At 45.4% G+C, this 26,446-nt stretch overlaps 1 long non-coding RNA gene across 1 annotated transcript in view; it reads right to left on the reverse strand.

Annotated features, from left to right (window-relative positions):
* LOC146844062 (uncharacterized) overlaps positions 1–26,446 on the reverse strand; it is a 157,976-nt gene that overhangs the window by 52,089 nt on the left and 79,441 nt on the right. The window contains exon 3 of the long non-coding RNA XR_014981125.1: positions 16,827–16,916. This is a non-coding gene — a long non-coding RNA (uncharacterized LOC146844062). The remainder of the gene's footprint in view (positions 1–16,826; positions 16,917–26,446) is intronic.

Here is a 26,446-nt window from a genome sequence, read left to right on the forward strand (position 1 = left end):
TTGAATTACTTACCTGCCGTGAGGGCAACGGCCATCGTTGGGGGACACAATACCACAGCGCAGTACCATCGCTGCCGTGAGGGGAACGGCCACCGTAACTACAAAACCCAGCATTCCAAGCCCCGGGCGCTCACCGGTGACGGCATCTGGCAGCGCCTGGGACACACAAAAGGACTCCAGGTGCCCCGCAGCGCGGGACGCGCTTTCCGAGACCGGGAGACCCAAAATTGAATTACTTACCTGCCGTGAGGGCAACGGCCATCGTTGGGGGACACAATACCACAGTGCAGTACCATCGCCGCCGTGAGGGGAACGGCCACCGTAACTACAACCCCCAGCATTCCAAGCCCCGGGCGCTCACCGGTGACGGCATCTGGCAGCGCCTGGGACACACAAAAGGACTCCAGGTGCCCTGCAGCGCGGGACGCGCCAGGCAGCGCCCGGGCAAAGCCTGGCCCAAGCGCGGGCCTGTCCTTGCCCGCTAGGGGCCGGAGGAGGCCGGGTCGGGCCATCCCCTTAACATCGTCAGTAGCTACCCTTGACGGCCTGGTTATCTGTTTTAAGGTACTGTTGTTTTTGACATTTATTTTGTTCCCTGGACCCTAGAACTAAGGATTTGTAGAACAGGATTTACCCTATAGCCAAGCTCCATAATGGGTAAAAATCAAAACGGCACTACCCCTCCCCTCGCTCACGGCTATCGTTACAAAAAAACATTGGGGTAGTGGTAAATGCTATTGAAAATACAGAGCGAAGGTTGTCTATCACTCCTGTGGCACCTTTGGTAGAGCAGGCCGGGGACTATTCAATAACTGTAACAAATCCTCCTTACGTCATCATGTGCTGACTTACCCTGTGCCCAGGTTCCTTCAGATATTCTAGCTAGCCATATACCCCCAAGTTTGTCCCCACCTTCCCCTAACACTATTGCAAAAAAAAACCGGGCCCCCAAGGTAAGAAGAGGAGACTTGTTAAGAAGCCGAACAATAATACATGCCTTAAGTGCGATCCTGTACTAACCACCACCGGCTCCTCCCCAGCAAATATGATAGCTCCGCTCTGGGTCACTAGCTTAATAGCTGATTTTCAGATTCTCTTAGAACAGACTATTGGTAACCATATTAAATCCCTGGCATCTAGGATTGATAGACTAGTTTCTACACTCAACAATAAGGGCCTGGGAAAAATGTCCCCTACGATTCCATACAACAATTCTGCCTCTAGTGGAGCAGGTAGTTGTGCTCCCCATTCTGAGATTGCCTCAGTAGCTGACAGTGTTATAGGGAACAAAGATATACGATTGATCACCACTAGCAATGAGCCAGCTACGGAAAGAGTTAGCCCTTCTTTAAGTACATCTATAGTTGCTGACGATTCCCATGTAGCTGCAATCTCGGCCTTGGCCTCTGCAATCCTATCGGGGGTACCACCTTTATCCCAGGGGAAAAATGAAACCTATATTGAGTTAAAAAACAAGTGTGTACAGTGGCTAAATGTAAATAGACCTCTCCCCTCCTACATCTCTGGGGAAATCCTGTCTGTAAGACGTATAGACTGGATTGGGAAGGGTCCCAAAACTATAGTAGGGAACTGTGTGGTCATAAAGTTTAGGGATACCGCTGCCGTAGAGTACATCTGCTGTCTGTCCCCCTCCAGTTTAAACACCCAAATCCTCACCCTCCACCTGTCATACTTCTATCCAGTCCCTCCTTTGAGATCAGCTTATCTTAAAAGAGCTAATTATGATGAGGGCCATAATGGCTGTCCTTCTGGAGTGCATCAGGGGCGAGCAAGTTGGGTAGACGTAAACGCCTACAATCCCCCGTTGCCATCCTTTGTGCACAGAAATAGGTTTAGTGTACTGAACCAGGTCGATTGACGCCCACACGATAAGGAGCTACCCTCGAATAACATCAGTGAAACATCTACCTTTTCAATTACATTGGAGGGAAGTACTAAAACCCTCATCTATGCAGTGGCCACACCCCCTGGTGGTGCGGGCAGGGTGGTAGGGTGTGCCGCGGGGGATGCGGGGGACGCGGGGTTCCCACGAGGAGTTTCTGTTGCAGGGAGGGAAGCACCCTGTATAGAAGAAACAGAGAAGAAAGTCCATCTAGAGTCTCCTACTTGTGTTAGCCTTCCCACCACGGCAACAGGAACCCCAAAAGTCACTGGTATTGTAGCCGATGGTACCATAAAAATCCTTTCGTGGAACGTTGCTGGTTTAAATAATAAACTATCTAAGCCTGATTGGGGCTCTTTTATGGCAGTACATGACATCTGCCCGATTCAGGAAACTTGGGCATTAGAGGAGAGTGCAAGTCCAGGCTATGCAACATTTCATACCCTGGCAGTATCTAGTGGTAGAGGCCGCCCATCTGGTGGCCTGTCAATTTGGATAGGCACCCATTTTGGCGTCAAAGCTACCCAAATACCAACTAACTCCCCCGATGTCCAATTTGTGTTATTGACACCCCTTAATTCACCAAAAATAGCCATAATTAATATCTATTCAAGGCCAGTTAGGCATGGGCAGGAGTCTGATACGATTAAAGTATTAGATCTCTTTATCCAGACACTTGACTCTTCAGTTATACTAATAGTTGGTGGGGACTTTAATTGCCAATTTGAGCCCTTGGTTAACCCTGATTGGGATGAAAAGGACGATGAAGATTCACTCTGGTGTATCCCGGAACCAAAGATCCCTCCTGTTAAGGCATGGACTCGGTTGGTACTCCAAATAAAATCATTCTCGCTTGCTACGTCCTTGCGGGCGTGTAATGGGAGACTGGACCCTGATCGTCCGGGAAATCCCACATTTAATAGGGTAGCACAAACATTCACTATTGATTATATTATGTTGGAAGCAAAACCTTGGGACAAGCTTCTAGAATTTAGAGTGTATCCGAGACACAACAGTGACCACAACGCCCTTGTTCTAACACTTAACCCTGGGAGTTTTGGGCTGACTAACTCTGAAGCCGGCCTTACTTTCAATAAGAACATGCCACTCATGGTCTCGAATAACCGTTGTAGGGTCAACTGGCCCCACTTTCAGAAGTCTCCGACTAAGATGGGTGAAATATACCAGCTCGCTATACCATGGTTAGTTGCGATGGCTGACCTGCCACCAAACGGTCATGCTGTAAAAATCCATAGCCAGCTGGCCAGTGTGTTGGGGATGCTTTTTGCCCACTATCTGGGTTTAAGTTTAACCTCTGGATCTAGTCAGGAGGGAATTGCGACACATGCCCGGCCCCCTGCCCCAGACCCCCATCACGAGTATCGACTGGCGGGGGCCTCGGGCGGAGGCCCCGGATTGTGTGTGCATCCGCCTGACCTCCCAGTGAGTTTCACCCTGAAGGAGGTAGAATCCGCTATAGCTAGATTGCTTCCTAACAAAGCTCCCGGCCTTGAAAAATTGCCGGGGGATTTGTTTCAAGCCCAGCCGAAAATATGGGCGCCTTACCTTGTCATCCTATTTAACGCGATCCTCAAGGGGTCTGACCCACCGGACACTTGGCTGGGGGCCGAGATTGTCCCCATTTACAAAAAAGGCTGTCCACTTACCCCTTCAAACTATAGGTCCATTAGCCTGCTTGATACAACACAAAAACTAATGGGCAGAATCATTCTGGACAGGATTCAAGTCTGGATGGAGGAACGGGAAATATTGTCCACTCTCCAGGCTGGATTCAGATCCGGAATCTCAACCTTGGACCAAATCTTTCGGCTCCAGGTCCTTTTTTGGAATGCCACAAAGGTCGAGGGTGGCAGCCTCTACCTAGTTTTTGTGGACCTGCGGGCCGCCTTCGATTTGGTCTCTAGGGAAAAATTGTGGGTGGTATTGGCAGACTTGGGCCTCCCGCCCTATCTGCTTAAGATCTTGTCCCGTTTGCACGATGGAATTATGCACAGGTCAGGTGTGGGAGACACGGGGCCCTTTCGGATCATTTCCCTGTTGCCAGGGGCGTCCGGCAGGGGTGTGTCTTGGCCCCTACTCTCTTTAGGCTGTTCATAAATGGTCTTGTCGATATCCTAAATGAAGTCAAGGTTAATGATGCCCCTTGGTTGACGTCCGGTCGTGTACCTGCTTTGATGTTCGCGGATGACACTTTGTTGTTGTCTCAAACTTCTTCGGGTATCCAGCGTGTCCTGGATGGTTTCGTGAGCTTTTGCGCCTCGCGGGGTTTGGAGATCAATATGGACAAGACCAAGTTTATGATCTTTAATCCCCCGAGGCGTACGCGCCCGAACCATGTTTTGAATAGTGTTCCATTGGAACGAGTTAAAACCTTTGTATATCTTGGGATTACGCTGACGGAGGATTTTGGTTGGGGCCACCAGATTGCCAAATCTGCCCTTAGACTTTCACAAATATCTGGCGGCATTGGCAAGCTCCAGAGAGCATCGATATCTAAACCGGTTGCGCCCGCCCTTGAGATTTATAGCCTGCAGGCTCAGACTGCATCTCTGTACGGTGCCGAACTTTGGGGTCACAAGAATGTATCAAGTCTCGTGAGGGTTGAACAGGCCTTTATGAGAAATCTGGTGGGATTACGGACAAGTACACCTCTTATCCCATTGCGAATGGACCTGGGTTTGGAGTCCATTGAAAACTTGGCAGACGTGCCCCCCCCTTGCTTTATTGGAGGAGGCTCTGGTCAGTACCTGAGTTGGTATCCTTTAGAGCTGAATTCCGGGAGATCTGGGAACAGTTAAAAAGCAAAAATATTCCCTGGCTTTCCTACATCAAGACCCAATCTTTAAAAATAGGTCTGCCTCAACTATGGGGGTCCCCTGAGTTGAGCTGCCCGAGGATATCTAGAGCTAAGTTGTTAAACATGGTGAGACAACACAATCTGCATGCTTTACAAAGCTCAACTTCTTATGGCAGGCTTTCTACTGAGTTCCTCGCATTTAAATCAGAAAGGGGTTGGGAGAAATTTTTGGATGAAATCCAACCCCCTCTTGCGAGGAAATTATATGTTCAATTAAGGCATGGCTCTCTACCCATTAGATCATTCATCTCGAAATGGGCAAAAACTGAAAACGAAAATTGCCCATTATGTAATTATGCCAGAGAAGATGTTAACCATGTCTTATTTTTTTGTCGAGCATACAGTAACATACGTAAATATTGGCTCATTCCAATTTGTAGAAACTTGGGTTTCAGACACTGTGTACAGGCGTGTAGAGTCCTCAAGCATGACACTTCTCCGCCTATTGTATTTGCTGTCTCTCGCTTTCTCTATGGCATGTGGCACCACAGGTTAAGTCTTAAATCATTTAAAATTATCGAAATAGCTTTGACCACTCATTGTTTAATTCTCCTTTTAAAGAAATGTATCTATTTTTTATATTTTATTGGATGTGCCATGTATGTATGTATTTTATCTGCACTTTTATGGTCTTCGACCGAAATAAAGTTATCAATGAATGAATGAAAAGACCAGAGAGTGATCATGATCCCCTGATACTGACATTAGAGGCAAAGCATTGTATGCCCCATAGGGGTAGTACAGATATCGTAACAGCAGACGTAATTATCTCTCATGACTCCCGTAGGCTAAAATGGGTACGGGTTTTCGAGGATGAAGGCATCATGACCCAGATCAAGTCAACACTTGCAGCTTCACTTATAGTCCTCTCGCAACTTGACCATAATGAGGCCACTCTTCCAGCCCTTACAATAGCCCATGAGGCTTTTATTGCTAAGTTGATATCCTTTTTTATAAAACCAAAAAAAAGAACTAATGTGTACCCTATCCATAAATCAGCGAAATGGTATGATAGGGCTTGTAGGATAGTATATAGGGATTTATCTAAAGCCATAAGGGCGGGTTTAACGCAGGAGGTAAGGAAACTAAGATCTGAATATAAGGCAACCCAACAAAGAAGGCCTTTGATGAAAATAGATGGAGGGATCTGTTAGACGCTAGTAATGTGAAAAACTGGTGTCGATTCTGGCAATTGATTAATTGGGGAGGTGATAATGCCGGTCCGGTACCAGTTAACAATGTCCCCCCTGAAACCTGGGTTGCACACTATCAGACCCAATTTTCATCGCTCACAAAAAGTATTGGGCAGTACCAATGTGTAGTCTCGGAGTCAGTTTTAACATTTACCCAAGCGAAAATTGAGCGCACTCTTGATGGGATAGCTGTAGGTAGGGCCCCGGGCCCAGATTGCATCCCGGCGGACCTATTTAAATCTGACCGGGAGAACTGGCTCAAATATATTTTTATTTTTGCGAATGGTCTGGCCAGAGGTGCCGCCATCCCGGAATCCTGGCGCGGGGCTGAAATTATCCCGATATCTAAAAAGGGGGATCGCGCCAGCCCAATTAACTATCGCCCCATAAGTCTTAATGACACCATGCAAAAGCTGGTGGCTAGATTAGTGCTAGGCAGGGTAAAGAGGTCGATTGATGATAACAACATTTTATCCACATATCAAGCAGGATTTCGTTCCCATGTTAGCACTATTGATCAATTCTTTAGATCCATGTTAATATATTGGAATACAGTGATCTTAGCAGGGGGGACCCTCTATGCAGCCTTTATAGATCTTAAATCTGCATTTGATTTAGTCCCCTGCAAAACGCTGTGGGACAGTCTTAATGAAGTAGGGATGCCTACTGAGATCTTATAATTTATTATAAAATTACATGAATCCACTTATGCTCAAGTCCGATGGGGTCAACAGGGTGAGGTAACTGAACGTTTTTCTGTGGCTAAGGGAGTTCGGCAGGGGTGTGTTCTTGCCCCTACCCTTTTCTCGTTATTCATAAATAATGTTTTCCCATATTTTACTGAATATCCTACTGATGCTCCTACTCTTGCTGGATCGAGGGTCCCTCTCCTGATGTTTGCAGACAACACTTTAATCTTGTCTAAGACACAAGTTGGTCTGCAAAGAGCCCTTGATAGATTTAGTCTCTTCTGTAATGACCATGACCTTATAGTAAATGTTGACAAGACGAAGTTCATGGTCTTACACAAATATAAGATAGTGAAAGCTAGAGTAGAAATGAACAACACGCCCCTGGAACAAACTGACTCCTTCACATACCTGGGCGTCACCATGGGCAAAAGAATGAATTGGAAGCCACAGATGGACCTGTTAGTATTAAGGCATAATCAGTTAGCAGGGGCCCTTTTAAAAGAACACCGGCTATCACAAACTAAACCCGTTGCTCCGGTTCTAGCTATATATCAAGGGATGGTTAGAGCTCCAATAATTTATGGAGCTGAACTCTGGGGCTTCGAAAATTTAGTTCCATTAGTCCAAGCTCAGAACAAGTTTCTGAGGGCACTGACCAGCCTCCCTCAATCGACACCACTCAGACCTCTACTTTTAGATCTGGGCTGCATTCCCTTTGAGGAGGCTGTGGGTTTTAGACCTCTTGCCTACTGGCGCAGACTATGGACGACCCCGGAGTTAGCCCCTTATGCGCAAGCTGTTAAGTATATTAGAGAAGTTGAGGAATCTAATAAAATTACATGGTTACTAAAGATTAAGGCTTCTCTATTGGATATGGGCCTCAACCTTTTGTGGGAGGACCCAGAAGAGAATTCTTTCCCCTCTAAAACAGATTTCAAAGTCTTATATAGGAATATGGTCTGTCATAAGTCTCTTTCCTTGGTGAATGGTGCTTCACTAACAGGTCTCTTTATGGACTATAAAATAGAAAACAGGCTAGAGGCCTACTGGGATACCATTACGAGCCCTGGTGATAGGAATCTCTACCACCAATTTAGAGTGGGCACTCTCCCCCTAAAATCTTTTACGAAAAGGTGGGGGATTGAGTATGAGACAAAATGTCATATTTGCCCATGTGAGGAAGAGACCTTACCGCATGTCCTGTTTGTGTGCCCTGCATACAAGGGCCCTCGTCGTAAATGGCTTAAGCCACTTTGTGTCAAAATGGGAACAAGACCTTGTCAAACGGCGCTGTGTATCTTAAAAACTGATACCAGTGAAGTCATAGTTATTGCTATGGCCAAAGTTTGGAGTTGGGCGTGGTCACTTAGAAGGAATAGTTTGCATGGTACTGTGTAACGTGATTTTATTGAGTATTATCGTGTTTCTTTTTTGTTTTTTATTTTTTCTAATCTAACCTGTTTATAAGAATGAAGCGTCAAACCAAATCTTGTGTAACTATGGATAACATTTTCTTATCATGGATATTATCTCGTTTAGAGGAAAGGGTGCTTTTAAATATTTTATAACTTGATATGTGTCTATAATTTTAATGGAAATTTACTATGAGAAGTTTTTTAATACTTTAAAAAAAAACAAGAAAAAGCTATCCTTTTTTTAATAAAATGTCACTGTTAAAATGTCTTTTATGATTGCTTATGATCGAATAAAGACAAATTGAATTGAATTGAATTGTATTCTAATGTGTTTCCTTCAGCATAGCACTGACCCTGGGCCTGGTTAGGCAGAGCCCAGAGTCAGTCAGAGTCAGTTACCACCAGCATCAGTCAGCAAAAGGTTGAGGGCTGCCCAGAGCACAGAATGACTTTGCAACATAGCTCCTCCCCAAATGAAAGGTGATGGGTTAACAACCTACACCCTGGTAGTCCTCATCAGCTAAGTGGAAAAACCTGGAAAGTCCATCTGCATTGGCATGGGCAACCCCAGGTCTGTGTTCCACTATAAAGTCCATTCCCTGTAGGGAAATGGACCACCTTAACAGCTTGGGATTCTCCCGTCTCATCTGCATGAGCCATTTGAGAGGTCTGTGGTCAGGTTGAATGTGAAAGTGAGTCCCAAACCAATATGGTCTCAACCTTTTCAGGGACCACACCAGAGCAAAAGCCTCTCTCTCAATGGCACGCCACCTCTGCTCTCTGGGAAGAAGCCTCCTACTAATAAAGGCAACTGGCTGATCAAGGCCCCCTTCATTTAGCTGTGACAACACTGCCCCAATCCCTTGCTCTGAAGCATCTTTCTGAACCACAAATTCCTTTGTGTAGTCAGGGGCCAGTAGTACTGGTGCTGAACACAAAGCAGCTTTCAGATTGTCAAAAGCCTTCTCACACTCTCGGGTCCAAATCACCTTCTTGGGCCTCTTTTTAGAAGTGAGTTCTGTTAAGGGCCCCACAATGGTCCCATAATTTTGAACAAATCTTCTATAGCACCCGGCCGGTCCAAGGAATGCCCTGACCTGAGTCTGGGTAACAGGAGCTGTCCAATCCAAAATAGTTTGGATTTTAGCTTGGAGAGGCTGTACATGGCCCCACCTACCAGGTGGCCCAGGTACACCACATAACTCTGCCCAATTTGGCACTTGCGTGCCTTAATAGTCAGGCCTGCATGCTGCATGGCCTGAAGCACTTCCCTCAGGTGTCTTAAGTGATCCCCCCAGGTAGAACTGTATTCAGCTATATCATCCAGGTAAGCTGCTCTGAACTGTTCCAACCCAGACAAGACCCTGTTCACCAACCTTGGAAGGTGGCAGGTGATTTCTTTAATCCAAAGGGCATTACCTTGAACTGATAATGTTCCTCTGGTGCGGAGAATGCTGACCTCTCCTTGGCTCCATCAGTGAGGGCAATCTGCCGATAACCTCAAGTCAAATCAAAAGTACTTAGGTACTTAGCAGCCCCTAACCTATCAATGAGCTCATCAGCTCTAGTTATAGGGTGAACATCAGTCTTTATGATTGCATTCAATCCTCTGTAGTCCACACATAACCTTAACTCCTTGGGTCCCCCCTGAGAATTGGGTTTGGGGACCAGCACCACTGGACTGGCCCATGGACCCATGGACTCTCAGACGGTTCAGTTACCCCCAGTTCCAGCATCTTAGCAACCTCAGCTTTAATGCTGGCTCTGACATGGTCAGACAACTTGAACAGTTTATTTTTGACAGGTAGGCTGTCACCAGTGTCAATGTGGTGCACACACCACTCAGTGATGCCTGGGGTCAAAGAGAACAGGCCAGCAAACTGCTCCAGAACTTGCTTACAGTCGCTGTGCTGCTGGTCTGTCAACTTGGGAGAGAGTACAACTCCCTCCACTGACCCATCTAGCACATTAGTGGACAGGAGGTTGGGCACAGGCTTAGTTTCCTCCTCCACACCCTCATCAGTTACCAGTAACATAGTCATGTCTGTCCTGTCATGGTGGGGCTTCAATCTATTCACATGCAGGACCCTATGAGGGTTCCTGGGGGTGCCAAGGTCAACCAGATAGGTAACCTCACCATTCTTTTCTAAGATTGGATAGGGCCCACTCCACTTGGGCCCTGGGAGCCACAGGCTCTAACACCCACACCAATTGTCCTGAGTATACTCAGGCATAGTATCCTTTTGATCATACCAGTGCTCCATGAGCTCCTGGCTGGCCTCCAGTTTCCTGTTTGCCCTATACATGTACTCTGCCATTCTAGATCTCAGGCCTAGCACATAGTCAAGCACACTGTACTTTGCTTCTTTAAGAGGCTTCTCTAAAGACACTCTTAGCAGGCTCAATGGCCCCCTCACAGGGTGTCCAAACACCAACTCAAAGGGGCTGAAACCAACCCCTTTCTGTGGCACCTCCCTATAGGCAAACAGTAAGCATGGGAGGAGAACATCCCATCTCCTCCTGAGTTTCTCTGACAACCCATTTATCATGGCCTTCAGGGTTTTGTTGAATCTCTCAACAAGACCATTTGCTTGTGGGTGATAGGGGGTGGTGAACTTGTAATTGACACCACACTCATCCCACATTGCAGTTAGATAGCTGGACAGGAAGTGTGGGCCCCTATCTGACACCATCTCTTTTGGAAAACCCAGTAGGGTGAACACACCAAGTAGTTCTCTAGCCACTGCCGGAGCATCAATGGTTCTAAGAGGTATGGCTTCAGGGTATCTAGTGGCATGGTCAACTACCACTAAGATATACCTATTCCCTGATGCAGTAGGTGGGTCCAGGGGGACCACCAATGTCTATCCCCACCCTTTCAAAAGGAACCCCAACCACTGGCAGTGGTATTAGGAGAGCCTTTGTCTTGCCCTCTGCCTTGCCACTGTCCATTACCTTTTCAGACATATGGGGCCAGTAGAAATGGTTCACCAATCTGTTCCATGTCTTTGTCTGTCCCAAAAGTCCTGCCAAGGGGATATCATGACCTAAAGTCAGGATGAACTCTTGGTACTTCTGGGGCACCACCAACCTCCTGGTGGCCCCCTCCTTGAGGTTTCTGGCCTCAGTATAAAGCAGCCCATCTTCCCAGTAGAGTTTGTGAAACCCACCCTCATCCCCTTCCTCTTGCTTAGAAGCAATCCGCCTCAAGCTCTCAAGGGTGGGTCAGTCATGCTGTCCCTGACTGAACTCCTCTCTGGAGGGTCCACCTGCTCCTGTTAGTTCTGCCAAATCTGACAGCTCTGGCAGGGATGGAGTCCTACCCTCAGAGGCCGGATCCTCCCCATCAGGGTTAGATTCTTCCTGCACCTCTGGAGTTCCCTGGGCTGGCTCACCGGGCCCAGTACCCTTGTCCTTGGATGCTTGGCCATTTGTTCCAGGGTCCAAGTGTCCAGCCCCTCCCTTCTGGCTAGTCTGTGACCTAGTCACAGCACATACCCACTCAGGGAGCTCCAATATTTTCATACGGACTCCTCTCTCCACCTCTGACCACTGAGAGGCTTCTAGATCATTGCCCAGTAAACACTGGACTGGGAGTACCTTTGACAAAGCTACCTTCATAGGGCCTGTCACACCTCCCCATTCCAAATCCACCACAGACATAGGATGGAGTTTGGTAGTGCTGTCTGCATAAGTCACCTGGTGAAACTCACCAGGTAACAACCTCTCTGGAGGCACCAGTTCATCCAGGACCATAGTCACACTAGCCCTAGTGTCTCTGATAGCCTCAACCTCAGTCCCATTCACTTTAGGCCTCTGCCTGTACTTGTCCATGTTTGGAGGTAAGGCAGCTAGTGTGGCAATATTCACCCCACCCAGGGACACTAAAGCTGCTTCCCCCACCTGACTTCCCCTCTCTGTGGCACCACTCTCCAACCCTACAATTACACTGGCAATCCCTGTGGATGACCCCAGTGGAGGGAGCGTTTTGGTGCAGACAGCATCTCCCTGCTTGTGCCCTGGCTGATTACAGTCAAAGCACTTACCCACCTTTGAGGGATCAAATAACCTACCAGGCTTTCCCTGAAACACCCTCCTTGTGCAGTTTTTTGTTGGTCTTCGAAGGACTCCTTATTTGTTTTACCTTCATTTCCCTGGGCTTTCCCTTCGGAAGGGACCTGTCCTCCTTTCTTCTGGTCACCCCCCTGGTGCTGAATGGAAACTCGGGTTCTCCACCACTCATCAGCTGATTCCCCCAACTCTCTGGGGTCTGTCAGCTTAGAGTACACGAGATACTGGCGTAACTTCTCTTCTGCACAATGAGTCAAAATATGTTCTTTCAATAACAAATTATACAATCCCTCATAAGTTTCAACTTTGTTACCAACAATCCAGCTTTCCAGTGCCTTCACTGAAACACCCATAAAGTCTACCCAAGACTTTGAACTCAATTTCTGGGTTCCTCTAAACTTCACACTGTACTGTTCTGGAGACAGACCAAATCTCTTGCCTAGATATGCCTTCATCTGCTGGTAAGATTCTGCATCCTCTCCCTTCAGGGTCAGGAGCCTATCCCTTCCAGGTACTGGAATCAACTGCCACAGGAGTGCACCCCAATACCTAGAGTGGACCCCACTCATTTTAAGGGCCCTCTCAAAAGCTGCTAGCCACCTGCCAATGTCAGCCCCCTCAGTGTATTTGGGCACTATGCCCTTGGGAAGATTAGGTTCAAATCTACCACCCCTGGACATATCAGCATCTTCTTCACTTTTGCTGCCGCCATTCCTCTTCTCCTGCTCCCTCTGCCATTTTCTCTTAGCCAATTCTAATTTCTCCTTCTCCAAGGCAATTAACTCTAATTGAGCCTGAAGCTGTCTCTCTGCAAGGTTCAGTAGTGGTACCTGAGTAAGGGACCCTTCCCCACTCCCACCACTACCTTGATTCACCTGGCTAACACTAGTTGCAATGGAAGAGGTCTCATCCTCACCCCTCTCTTGGGTGAGGTTGGGGGGTACATCCTCCCACCCCCCCTGGGTTTTCCTCAGCTGCCTTGGCCCGGGCCTTTAGGGACTCAAGCAACCCTGCCTTCCTCATCTTCTTGGTAGCATGCAGCCCCTAAGCCTACACTGTGCCCTAAGATCAGCTATCTTAAACTGGGACAGTTTAGCCAGGTCAAGCTCCATGGTTGCCTAGTTTCGGATCACAAAAAACTAGACACAACAGACTTAGAACAATTTGGAAAAATCAAAACAATGTATTAAAAATAGTTTAGTCCAAATTCCAAAAATCAACTCTGACCAATCAGGGCAGAACACTGGAAGGCTGAATTTGGACTAACAAACAAAAAAGTTTTATAACTACTTTTTATATGTACACTTTAGGAGAAATTTAACAATACAATTTTGTTGGATTGAGCAATACTATTCTGGGAAGTCTTTGAATGGTAGATCTATCTCCTTCCTATTAGGAGTTAGTATTTAATAGCTTCCTGCAATGTTAACATATAGGGCATGGTATTTGCAGTGGGAAAAATGACTTGGGCCTGTTTTCTAACACCAGGGCTTATAAAAACATATTTTATAATTACTTCCCTTATATATATAGGAACCCCACCACATGTGCAACTAGGGGAGACTTTATGGGTCCTGAATCTGTATAAATATTGCAGATCCCTCTTCCCCAGTGCTCCTAGCATCAAAGTCAAATTTGAGCAGCACTTTACCACAATGTGGGAAGTGAAATGTGAAATTTCACTTTACTAAGGCATATAAAAACTCATTTTATAAGGGTGTACCTTATACATATATGACCCCCACCCCTGGGATACCTGGGGGTGACCCTGGGGGTCCCTAATAGGCCAATACATTGTAGGGTATCCATTTCTAAGTGCCCCTACCACCAAAGTTGAGTTTGGGCACAATATACTGTTTAAAAGCAGTCCTGGCACCCTGTGCTGCTTTTAAACTGTCCTCAGGCTTCAGCAGTGCACACATGCAAGTGCAAAAAGAGATGCTGGCCTTTAAACTGCCATGCCCCAGGGTACTGGGGACTTCTAGGCAGTTTCAATCCCCTGCCCTATTATATACTAGGGGCTTATGGGGCAGGTCATGCCAATTACAGGGGTACCCCACCATACCATAGTCTACCCTAGTGTATGTTAGGTGCTTTAACTGAATTCTAATGTGTTTCTTTCAGCATAGCACTGACCCTGGGCCTGGTTAGGCAGAGCCCAGAGTCAGTCCGAGTCAGTTACAACCAGCATCAGTCAGCAAAAATGTGGGGGGTGCCCAGGGCACAGGATGACTTTGCAACAGATATTTAAAACATGAATACAGCTTTATCCAGTTTTCACAGGTCGCAGTGCAAGCAGCGGCATCAGTTGACGAGGCTGGAGTTGATGGCGTTGGACTCGGTGGACGGGGCTGCGGCGTGGGATGGGGCGATGCTTCATGTACCTCACGAGCGGTCTACACAGGCCACGGTGCAGGCATCGGCGTCAATGTCAGCGTGGTGCATCATCATCTGTGAGACCAGCACTGCGATGTGAAGCAAGGTGATGCATCGTGTTCTCCACAAGCTGAGTCCGCAGGTCACGGTGCAGGCAGGAGCATCAATGACAAGGTTGCGTCACCATCAGTAATACCAGGGTCACGATGTGAAGCAAAGTGGTGCAAAGTGCGGTGCCCACAGGTCACGCTGCAAGCAGCAGTTTAGTGACACCATCGGGCAGGGACGTCAGTGAGACCAGGGTTGTGGTGCAAAGCAGGGCGATGCTGTCTGTGGTGCCTCCAGGTCACAGAGAAAGCAGTAGTGTTGTTGGGGGCATCGTAATTGGGTTTCTTCGGTGGCTGCCCAAAGCACACAGTTTGCAGTGCTGTAGGCAGATGAACTTGAAGTCTTTGATGTTTCAGAGACTTTTAACAGGAGGCAAGCTCTACTTCAAGCCATTGGAAAAACTCTGGTAATAAGTTTCAGAGTGTTCAGTCCAGTCCTTTCAATGCCCAAGACAGAAGCAGCAACTGCAGGCCAACCCAGCAAAGCAACACACAGCAAAAGGGCAGTTTTACTCCTGACAGCTCTTCCACCTCTTCTTCTTGGCAGGTTCCTTAGTCCAAAAGTGGTCTGAAGTTTTGGGGTCAGGGCCCCAATACTTATTCGAGTTGACGTAGGCATACTTAAAAGACAGTCCTTCTTCCTCCCAAGATCCAGTTCTTTCCTTTTCTGTCCCAGTCACTCTCCAGAAGGCAGAGTTTTCTTTGAGCAGAACAGGTCCAGCCTTATGCATGTGTCAGTGATAACTCCTCCCACTACTCTTATCCCAGGAAGACCCATCATCCTGGTGATGGGTCATCACGATGTGCGAGGCACACTTAAGCTCCCTTTGTGTGGCTGTCTAGAATGTATGCTAAAAAACCCCTGCTGTCAGCTACAAAAATGTGGATTCCACATGCAGGCACAGAATGATTAGGTACAAAAAAGCTCACTTTCTAGAAGTGGCATTTTCACACACACAATTTAAAAACCTTCTTTGCTAAAAGATTCCTTGTTAAATCTTGAATTTGGGGGACCTAACCTCCAATTTCCTATCTTTTCCTATTGAAAGTTGCACTTGTAAAATGTTACAAGGCCGCTCCAAAGATAACCTATGGGAGAGATAGCCTTTCAATAGTGAAAAATGAAATGCACAGTATTTCACTGTCAGGACAAGTAAAACACATCACTACATGCCCTACCTTTTACCTACACTACACCCTGCCCATGGGGCTGCCATGTGCCTACCTTAGGGGTGACTTATATGTAGAAAAAGGGATGGATAGGGTCTTACAAATCTGTGCACTTGCCAGATTGACATGATAGTCAAAATCCGCGCGTGCAGACACTGCAGGGGCAGGTCTGAGACACCTTTGAAAGGCTACTGTGTGGACGGCACAATCAGTGCTGCAGACCTACTAGTAGCACTTGATTTACAACCCTTGAGGCGTTTATAAGTAAATCAAACATGCCAATCATGGATATACCAAACAACAACCCAATTTACATCATGAGCATATGCGCTTTGGAGCTGAATAGCAGGGGTAAAGTGCTGAGAGTCCTAAAATCAACAAAAACGAGGTAAAACAACAGGAGGCAAAAAAGCAAAAAATCTGGGGATAAACCTGCCAAAAATGCCAGGTCTAACAAGAGCCTTAGTGAAATAGTGAGATACACAGATGTCAATTAGGGGTAGTCCATAGTAGCAACTGCTACCCCTCGCCCTACCTTTCACATCCATGTCACTGTCATTGATAATTCTAGCTTGGGGTAATGGAAGAGGTTCAAGTCCTTGCCCTCCTAGCAACAAATTGGAGAATGTGGTGTAGCTGTGGGAGTGGCATTTGGACAATCCTGCAAAGGGAGCAGAATGTCACTTCTGACATTGTTTTGAACTGCCTCCCATGATTTGATACTGAGGAAGTACATGTCAAGGTGTGCTTAATAGGTTTATTTATTAAGCAAGAGTGTGTTGTGGAGCTCTTTCTGATCACACAGCTAAAGTATGGAACAAACCTCATCTGTTGGATAGGTCTCAAAGAGACAATACTAAATTTAGGACATTTAAAAATGTGTTTATTCAAACATAATCCTTGCATTTGAGTATTTGGGGAATTTTAATCTTTACAGCATTGTCAGCTGCCTTAGCTGATCCTGTGGCCATTGTGTGTGCTTTATAAACTTTTCAAATAAATAAAAAACATAAATACTCACATAAATTAACACTGATGTGATAACACATATCCTTATCAATTGAACAATCTGCAATCTCATCAGATTCGTTGTAACATCTGAGGGCTCCACCTACAGGGGTGATCAGGGTGGAGAGAGGAATTAGGGATGAAGTGGAAAGGTGAAGAGAGGGGAGGAGAGGAGAGGCGAGGAGAGGAGAGGAGAGGAGGGTAGGGAGAGGAGAGAAGGGGAGAGGAGAGGAGAGTAGAGTAGAGGAGAGGAGTGGTGAGGTGAGGTGATGTGAGGTGAAGTGAGGAGAGGAGAGGTGAGGTGAGGTGAGGAGAGGAGAGGAGGGAAGAGGTGAGGGGAGGTGAGGGAAGAGGAGGGGAGGGGAGAGGGAAGGGAAAGGTAGTGAGAGAAGAGGAAAGGAGGAGAGGGAAGGCCAAAAATGAAGAGGGAACATGAATGAGAAGATGTGAAGGTTATGGGAGAACAAGGAGGAAAGGGTAGAATAGAAGTGATAAGTTGTTGGTCAGAAAGCAGCAAGTTGAATGAAAATATACATGTGAAAAGAGAGGGACACAGGGGTGAGGAAATGAGGGAAAGCGGGTCAATGGGAGAGAGAAAGAGACCAAAATTAAACTCTAAATGAATGTGAGAAATGGGAAGAAATACAGGAAGTGTGACAAAGAAGGATGCCCTAGAGAGTAAGAAATAAGGTGTGAAAGTTGTCAAAAAAAGTTTGAAAGTGAGATAAAGAAGGACAGAAAAAAGTAATATATGAAGAAGGCATTACAATCCTGATAATAGGAATTAAAAATACAGTGGTAGATGTAAAAAAAGGCTGTGGCCATTAAAAGAGATATAATTAAGAAATACATTTTTCATACAGCATCTTTAGCCCCTCCTTTACCATACTCTTCATTCCTCCACTTTCCTTTGACTGGTGAGCCAGGATAAACTATGTTGGGAGATGGGATGGGTGAGTCACATATGAAACACCCTTCTAAAGTAGCTGCACTTATCATCATCCAAAATACCTTATTTTGGTTATAAACCTTAAAAGTTGTAGATAAAAAAAACATACAACGTCACACAATTTGTTGTCGTAGTATTGACAAAGTGCATTATAACACGGAGGTCAGGAGAAGATAAACTCCACGTAAAACTGGATCAGAGCACAGTTCAGTGCCAAAAACCTAGAAATCGGTCCACTAGCCATCTGACTTTGCTTAAAAATCTACTGATAGAACCTGTAGAACTAGTGTCATAGAGTGCACCAACCTCATGCACAAACATATGTATATAATAGGCAGTCAGTAATGATGCATTAAGCTGCACACAGCACACAGCACAAATAAAATACAATAAGGGGCATCAGCTAGTAAATTCATAGCATAAACTAATATGTCCATAACAAATAATAATACAAAGACATTAAATAAAACATCAATTTAATGGCCCCAGCATATGCTAAAAAAAATTAAAACTCTTTACCTTTAATTTTTCTAATCAAGCGTGCAAAGTGCAAAAATTTGCTCAGGCCAAAAACAATATAAGGTGAAGTATTGGTTAAAAATAATCTAAGGTCTTGTTGAAAAGTGCAGAAACCATAGGTAAGACACAGAGGTCCAATCTATTTGTGTCTAGGTTTCACATACATCAAACGGAAAAATAAAACATGTTTGATATTTTCAACAGCATAATTAGTGCACAGTTCACATAGGCCCCATTATCGGAGCCCTCCACTAAGCTGTATACATATTGATTTTAGGGACTCCAAAACAAAACTTCATAAACATGGACCAAGCCAACGTTTAAGGGGGGTGTCCATAAATATGGTAATTAAAAAGGTTCTCTGGGGAATGATCTTATGAAATTATTTTCTTGAACAGCTAGATGGGTTACAGATGATTTCTCCCAGATTTCAGTCCCACAAAGAGCTGCTGTTTGGCCTTGGCCTGGTAGATCTCAAAGGCCAGTGAAATGGTCCTAGATGGGGCAGCCTTAAAAAATGTCAAAATAGCAGCTGACCTATGTGTTAGTGTGGCCTTGCTCTTCTCTAGGTGTGGCCACCAAGAAAGCCTGTCATCAAGCTTTATTTCCAGACACTCAGAACTAGCTGCTCTGTCTAGAATCTTATCTCCCAGTCGCATTTTCCCCTTGTAGCTCATATGTTGATTGAAGATCATTATCTTTAAATTAGAGATGTTTATTTCCGAACCCCTAATTATACAATGGGATTGAAAAGAGGCCACTACATTTTCCAGTTCCCTAGGGGCCCTGGAGATAAGGATAGTATTGTCTGCGAACAACAACGCCGGATCAGTTAGCCCATTTAACTTAGGTGAATCATTAACAAAGTCATTAAGCTAGTCAATTACTTCATTTATATATAACGAAAAAAGCATAGGGACCAGAACACACCCTTGTCTCACCCCCCTCCAAAAAGGGATGTATTCTGTAAGATCACCATTGCTACCCCATCTGATCCTGGCGTAATTTTCCATGTGAAGCCTCACTATGATGTTGAGAAGGGAGGGTGGAACTCCCATGGACTGCAGTATTTCCCATGGGACAGATCTTGGCACAAGATTGAATGTTGTTCTCAGGTTCATGAGTGCAAAGTATAAACGATCATTGGTTTAGTATACTTCCATAAGATTAATGTCAAATGGAAGACCTGATCAACCGTCCCTATTTTTACCCAAAATCTGATTTAAAGGATGACAATATGCTGTTTTGCAACATTCAATCCTCCAATTTATTAAGGACTTGGCGAGCGAAGACTTTTTGAAGAATATAAAAATGGCTCATGGGCTTATAGTTCAAGGGATGTCCTTTGCCCCTTTATTATAGACTAAAATTATGTCAGCCCCTAACCAGGTAGTTGGAACTTGGACAGCGGTAATAATAAAGTTAGACAACACTTTGTTGTAAGGTACCCAAATTATTGGTTATGATTGTAATAAGTCTCCCAGTATTTTATCAGGCTCAGGAGTCCTCCCTGGTTTTAAGCTCTATATAGCAACCATAGTTTTGGTCATGGAAAAAAACAATTTGCAAAAGATGTGGAATATTACTGCCCTCTATTGGAAAGATAATGCCCTGGAGAGCAGTAGCTAACAGAGTATAGATGTGCAAAATGATGCTCCCACTTGGGCGGTTCAATGTGATATACAGTTGTGATAAAATTCTTAGTACACCCATGGACGATAATGTTCCAAAATAATGCCGTACACCTACATTTAGAGGCCTTAAGTAAGTCCAACCAGTTATCTTTCTCCCAGTTGGATTTGCAAAAAAAGCGAAACAACTTTTCCAAAAGGATAATGGCCATGTGGAGAACCAGCTAGTGAAGGCTAAAACTAAATGATAGCAAAAAAAAGGAGGACAACACGCAGGGGTGGCAAAGGGGGATAGTAATCCAACAGATTATGCACAAAGGCAGCAAGATAGTGAAACCCTTCGAACAAGATCATTAGTGCCCATTATCCAGTTGAAAGATCAAAAGAAGGATTAGGTACCCCTATTTTAGTTGGTGAAGCAAAGCAAAGAGAGACTCTTTCTGTACCATCTCTAAGGGACTGCCCGACCACTCAATCTACCCGATCTACCCAAGACTTAAGGACCTATAAAGAAGATATGGCCCCTTCTTCCAGACCTGCAAATATTATCTTGGTGGCCAAAAAGAATAGTATCACGCAATCTAATAATAACACTGAGGAGCCATTACATCTCCCTCCCCAGGCAACTACATACGTTATTGTTTTGAATAACGTTCCAAAACTAGCAGAAAACCATTGTGAATCATATGAGACATTGACAAACCAAGTGGTTCACTGGATTTCCGTGAAGTCCAATTTTGGTATCAATATGTTACATCAGAATATTATAATGTTAAGGAGAGTGAACTGGGTGGGAAGTTCTAGAAAACTATCCCAGTGTTGTGGTGAAATTTTGAAGCACGGAGATGGTAGGGAATTTGATGGAAGTTCTTTCAAATAGCTCCACTGAGCCATGTTTCAATCAGGATGATTATATAACTGCTGTTCCACTTGGCTTTTTTTACAGACCTGCATATAGTAATGCTAACATAAATCCCAGGTACAACTCAATCCCAATTGCTCCCCTGTATAACAAGTATGCCCCTTGAGAAGATGTAGTGAAATTGATTGACAGAGAAAGGACGTGGCTGTGCCACTAGTTAGGAACACGGATCATATCCTAACCTGTGAGAAGATAGATGCTGACTCAAGCATACAAATTCAGAAGGGGGCTATGGGAGAGCCACTGATTAGTGACAAGGATTATATCTCCACTCGTTATTTGTACACGGCAGGGGGCACAAGTGGGACATGTGTGCAGTTGATTGCACCCAAGAAGGAAGGGTAAATTGACAATTTTACCATTCGCTGTCAGTGCAAGCGCGGCCAAACTCAAGGTCCCAATGTCTACTCAATGCAGTGAGAGGAAGGGCTGTGTGTCTGCGTAAGGCACCCTCCAACCACTGGGTCTGAAGGCTACTCGTACCTAAAGCATGTAAATATTGAATGACAAGATGCTGTGGGGATTCCAGCTGTATCTCACCCCATGACTGGCTCAGCACACCAATAACAGAGGCGTGTAATAAAAACTGTCCAGGCGAGAGCTTAAAGTCAAATAGTAAGTCCTCCATTGAGAGGAGGGTTCCATCAGGATATAGGTTGTCCACACTGTGGAAACCCGCTGCACGCCAGGATGTTAATTCCCGAGGGAAGTAGGCATGCATCCACGTGGCATACCAAGCAGTGGCAATGCTGGAGTGTAGAGTAGCATCGATGAGGTAATAAACAAGGCCCTATGAAAGCATCAGTAAGCAACCTGGAAAAGAGACGCCCTCAGCTGCAAAGCCTTAGCAAGGAGATGAAAGGTGGCAAGTATCCGGTCAAAGTCCCAAGGGGGGGAAGTTTTGATGTATTCGTTGAATTGCCACCTGCAAACCAGCGTGAGACCCATTGGAGTTGGGAAGCCAAATAATAATGTTTGAGGTTGGAACATTGAGTCCTCCGCTGTCTGTGGGAAGATAAAGTTTGAGCAGTGCTGCTCTGACTGCGACGCATATTGTGCCAGATACGATCACCTACCGTACGTTCCAAAGAGTGAAAGAAGGGCCGGTGTGTAAAAAGAGAAAGATTGGCAAAGTAATATAATAGCCTCAGGAAGACCATCATTTTCGTGAGAGCCACCCTTCCCGCCACCCACAGGGCCAGAGTTTGCCAAAATGACATCTGTGCATGCAGCACAGAGACCGCATGAACCAGATTACACTCCAGAAGGTCCTCGCATGTGTTAAATATGTATCTCCAGGTAACGAAATATGGATAGCTGCCATACAAGGTGAAAGCCATGAACACTATACAGTGAGTTTGGAGTGTCAGTGCTGAAAGGGATTATACATAAATTAGTCCAGTTAACTCTGAGGCCAGAAACAATGGCAAAGTCAGCCAACAAGCGAGCAGTAGTGGGAGGCATAGACCAAACATCATGTCATCTGCATAAAGGTAGACCGAGTGTATACTGTTTCCAAGGAAGATCCCCCAACGCTGGCCATGGGCATGCAGACAATGCGCCAAAGGTTCCGGAGCCAAAGAAAAAAGTGGAGGAGACAAAGGGCACCCCTGGCGGGTACCACTTCATAATACAATGGGATTTGAGATATGGCAACTAATTTTAACTCTGGCCACGGCATTAGTGCGGGGCATGTGCATGGACTGCAACACATTTTTTTATCTGTAACATTGTTTTTAACATACTTAACTTGAACTTGTTGTTGCTCCTTGCTTCAATTTATAGGCCGTTTCTTGCACTGGGCACTTTAATTTTGGGGAAAACTGCTGTTCGTTCTGTGCTTAGTTTTTGGGCATTTCCTGATGCCAAAGGGCGCTCTCTGATTGCCTAGATAGGGCCAATTAGATTTTTGCTCGGCAGAGCTTGTTAGTGCCCGGAGCCCTTTTCATGCATAGAACAGCGCGATCATGCACAGGACACTGAGGGGGTGCCAGTAATGTGCCAAATGTGTGCCAAAGGCAAGCCTGTCTGCACCCAATACCGCGGCTAGCACCAGTCCGTGGCAATGGAACTCCAGGTATTGTCCATTCACTATCCTCAGTCCACCTGAAATCTCTCAGGCATTCTACCTCGCACTGTGGTCACATTTTAGACCCAAATGTCCCTGGTTCTCCTCCCGCCATATTAGTTTGGCGGGGGCACCGCGGCAGATGGGAAGGCCGTCCGCTGCTTTTCCGCCGGTCAAATTGTCGACGGGCGGAAGAGGGACACAATATGGTCCACCATTCATTTTATGATGTGAGCGGAATTGGTATTGGGGGGGTGGAGGGTGCACATAGGGCGTAACTATGGTACCCCCCTCATTGCAATGCACTAGGTGGCAGGCACCATGTGGTGCCTGTCATGTTGTGCATGGCAATGCTGTGCATGATCCTTTTACATAGCGGGCGGGGCTGCAGCCAGCAGATCCACCCGCAATGTTAAAGGCCCAGGATGCGCCTACCAGTTTGATGGGTGCGTCATAAGTTGCATTGCGGGACCGCCTCAACATCGGCGGTCGGTCCCGTGCTCCGTTGCGGTGGCGGGCGGACAATGTCTGCCTGCCATCGTAATGGACCCCTAGGTCTTTATCTGGTGGACTTATCAATGCTCACTTACTGAGCAAACATGCACATTGGGTGCATGATCTGATTGAAGACCTTGATTTAGACTTTCTTTTTATTACTGAAATATGGCTTAAGGATGGGTGCAGTTCGGATATTTGAGAAAAGGTTTGTCAGAGCAAGATTTGTTTCCTATCATTTTTTGGGGAAGAATTCTAATCACACATTGGTTCATTTGGTAGTTTTTATAATGGTGTCACTATATTCGTGATAGTGAGTAGAAGAACAGCCAACACGTGTTTCACCCCTTTACATGACCATCCGGCCTGGGGCTTCCTCAGGGCGTTTCAATGGGGTTTTAAAAGTAAGTAAGGTCGTCCTTTTCAAATAGAAATTCATGGGATTCTCTGAAATTTCGGCGTAATGCCAATACGAGTCGCCGCAGTCAGTCAATGTGGATCCACATCACGAATACATCATTATAAAAACTCCCAAATGAACCAATGTGTGATTGGAAGTCTTCAAAAAAAAATTATAGGAAACAAATCTTGCCCTGACAAACCTTTTCTCAAACCTCATCTACATTAGGGGGTTAGGTATTTCCCCCTGTCAGGTCAAGCATCCCAAAAAAGAGTGACCTTTGCTCAATATACGGCCAGTAAGGGAATGGGACCTTTTACCCCTCACTCTCAATAACAGTTCGGATATTTCTCAATCTATTCCCCCAGGATACTCTATCCTTATGCGGGATAGAGAGGAGCATTGTGGAGGGGGTCTGGCTATCATCTTTCGGAATTCACTCCAATGCTGTCCTTTCGAGATAAACTCCTTGAAATGAGCAGAGGTCTAGGCTTCTATTTTAAAATTAACCCCAATCAATCATTTGCAGGTGTCCTAATTTATGAGGCCCCCCAGCCCCAGGATCCACCTTTTTAGCTTCCTTGGAAGAAGAACTGGAACCTTTGTTATTCCAATATACCAGCTTTACCAACCTAGGGGACTTCAATTTGCATTTTGAGATTAGTAAGAACCCAGATGTATCCAAATTTCTTGATAATTAAGTATCATTGGGCTTAACCAGCTTGTAACATCCCCTACACACAGAAGGTCATACTCTAGAAGGAGTTTATTCCAACAACCCCAATTTAGTAACAGTGCTTCTGTCCAGCAGGCCTGGTCAGATGATAACTTTATTCCCTTCACAATTTCACTTGACTCATATGGCTCACCCCAGCCCACTACCACTAAGGGCCTCCATAATGTGTGCAAGTGGAGTAAACTGATGCCTGATGCAAATTCAACCCCCTCTCTATCTTCCTCCAAGCTGAACCTCACAGGAATCCTAGCGGATTTATTAATAACTGGATCACAAATACAGTTAACAAGCTGGCCCCAGCAACAGCCCCCAAAACTTGCAGATCCCACCCTTCATCTCCATGGTTCTCTTTAACCATAGAAGAGCAGCGGCTGTGATGTAAACGACTGGAACGTAAGTAGCTACATGCTTACAATTCTGAGTACTTGCAGCATTTAAAAAAGGCGCAGAGAGTCTTTCAGACCCAGTTCAAAGCAGCAAAAAAAGCTTATTTTACTGCTTAAATCAAAGAGGCCCAGCATGACCCTAAAACTATTTTCAAACTCTTCTAAATCCTTTCTACAGCCTAGGGCACTAGTTAGAGACACCCCCGCTCAAACCCTCTATGATCAGATCACCTCTTACTTTGAGGATAAAATACTTGCCATTCAACAAGACTTCTCTGAAACCTCTCCCTTTACCAATGACGATCAACTGGATGTTACCGCAAATGAAGGGACTATGACTTTGACAGCATTTCATGACTTTCACAATCACGACAAGCTATTCTTTCTTGTAAATTGCGATACCCCAATGATCCCTGTCCCCCTGTTATTCTTCACAAGGTCATTGATACAGTAAACACAGTAACTCCTCATTACTTATATCTGATGTTCCTTCAGAATGGAAATTGGTGGTGGTAAAACCCCTAAAAAAACTCCCTGGTAGAGCTGGATACTTTATCTTGTCTGCGTCCCATTTCATTACTTCGATTCTTACAAAGATACTTGAAAAATTGGTCAATGACCAATTGACCTCTTTTCTTGAAAATTCAAATGTACTCCATCCTCAGCAATCTGGTTTCTGTGCTAAACATTCTACAGAATTGGTATTGTTGGACGTTTCTGAGACCATTCAATTTACTTTGGATGCAGGAAATAATGAGGTATTGATTCAATTGGATCTCTCTGCAGCGTTTGTTACTACCTCTCACCAGAAACTTCTCCAACGTCTTAAGGACTGTGGTATTTCCCACAAAGCGACCATTCTCATCGGTACAAAGATCGGTAAGATCAGGAGTCCTGCAGAGTTCGTCCGTTATTCCACATATACATGGCTCCTCTTATTTCTTGATAGAGTCCTTTGAAATTGCCATGTCTCCATATGCTGATGACACGCAGTTGACCCTTTCATTGGATAAAGAGTCCTCACAGTCGAAACTTGCTTGACTGAAGTTCTCTTGTGGATGTAAAAAAATAATTTGAAGTGCAAAACAGACAAAACAGAGACCCTGCTATTTGGCAAATCCAACTGCTTTTCACCATCACAATGGTGGCCTATCTCAGAACCTCCTCCTATTGCCACAGTTGGAGTGGCCAGAAATCTGGGTGTAAAATGTGACACCTCACTCACCTTCCATCTGCAAGCCCTCGCTGTGACAGGTACATGTTTTAGTTTAATTAAATACTTGACAACATTTTTTGACTTCCTCCCATTAGTCACCAGGAAGACCGTTGCTTTTGCCCTCCTCCCCTCAAGAGTGGACTATTGTAATAGTCTTTCTGCAAGATCCTCAAAATACATCCTCCATAAACTTCATATGGTGCAACATACTGCAGCCAGATTGGTGCTAAAGCCCCCCAGTTGTAGTTTGGCCTCTACAGTCCTCAAAGCCTTACATTTGCTCCCAGGAAACAAACAAATCCTCTATAAGC

Source organism: Triturus cristatus, chromosome 4_1 (assembly GCF_964204655.1).
Source record: "Triturus cristatus chromosome 4_1, aTriCri1.1, whole genome shotgun sequence".
NCBI lineage: Eukaryota > Metazoa > Chordata > Amphibia > Caudata > Salamandridae > Triturus > Triturus cristatus.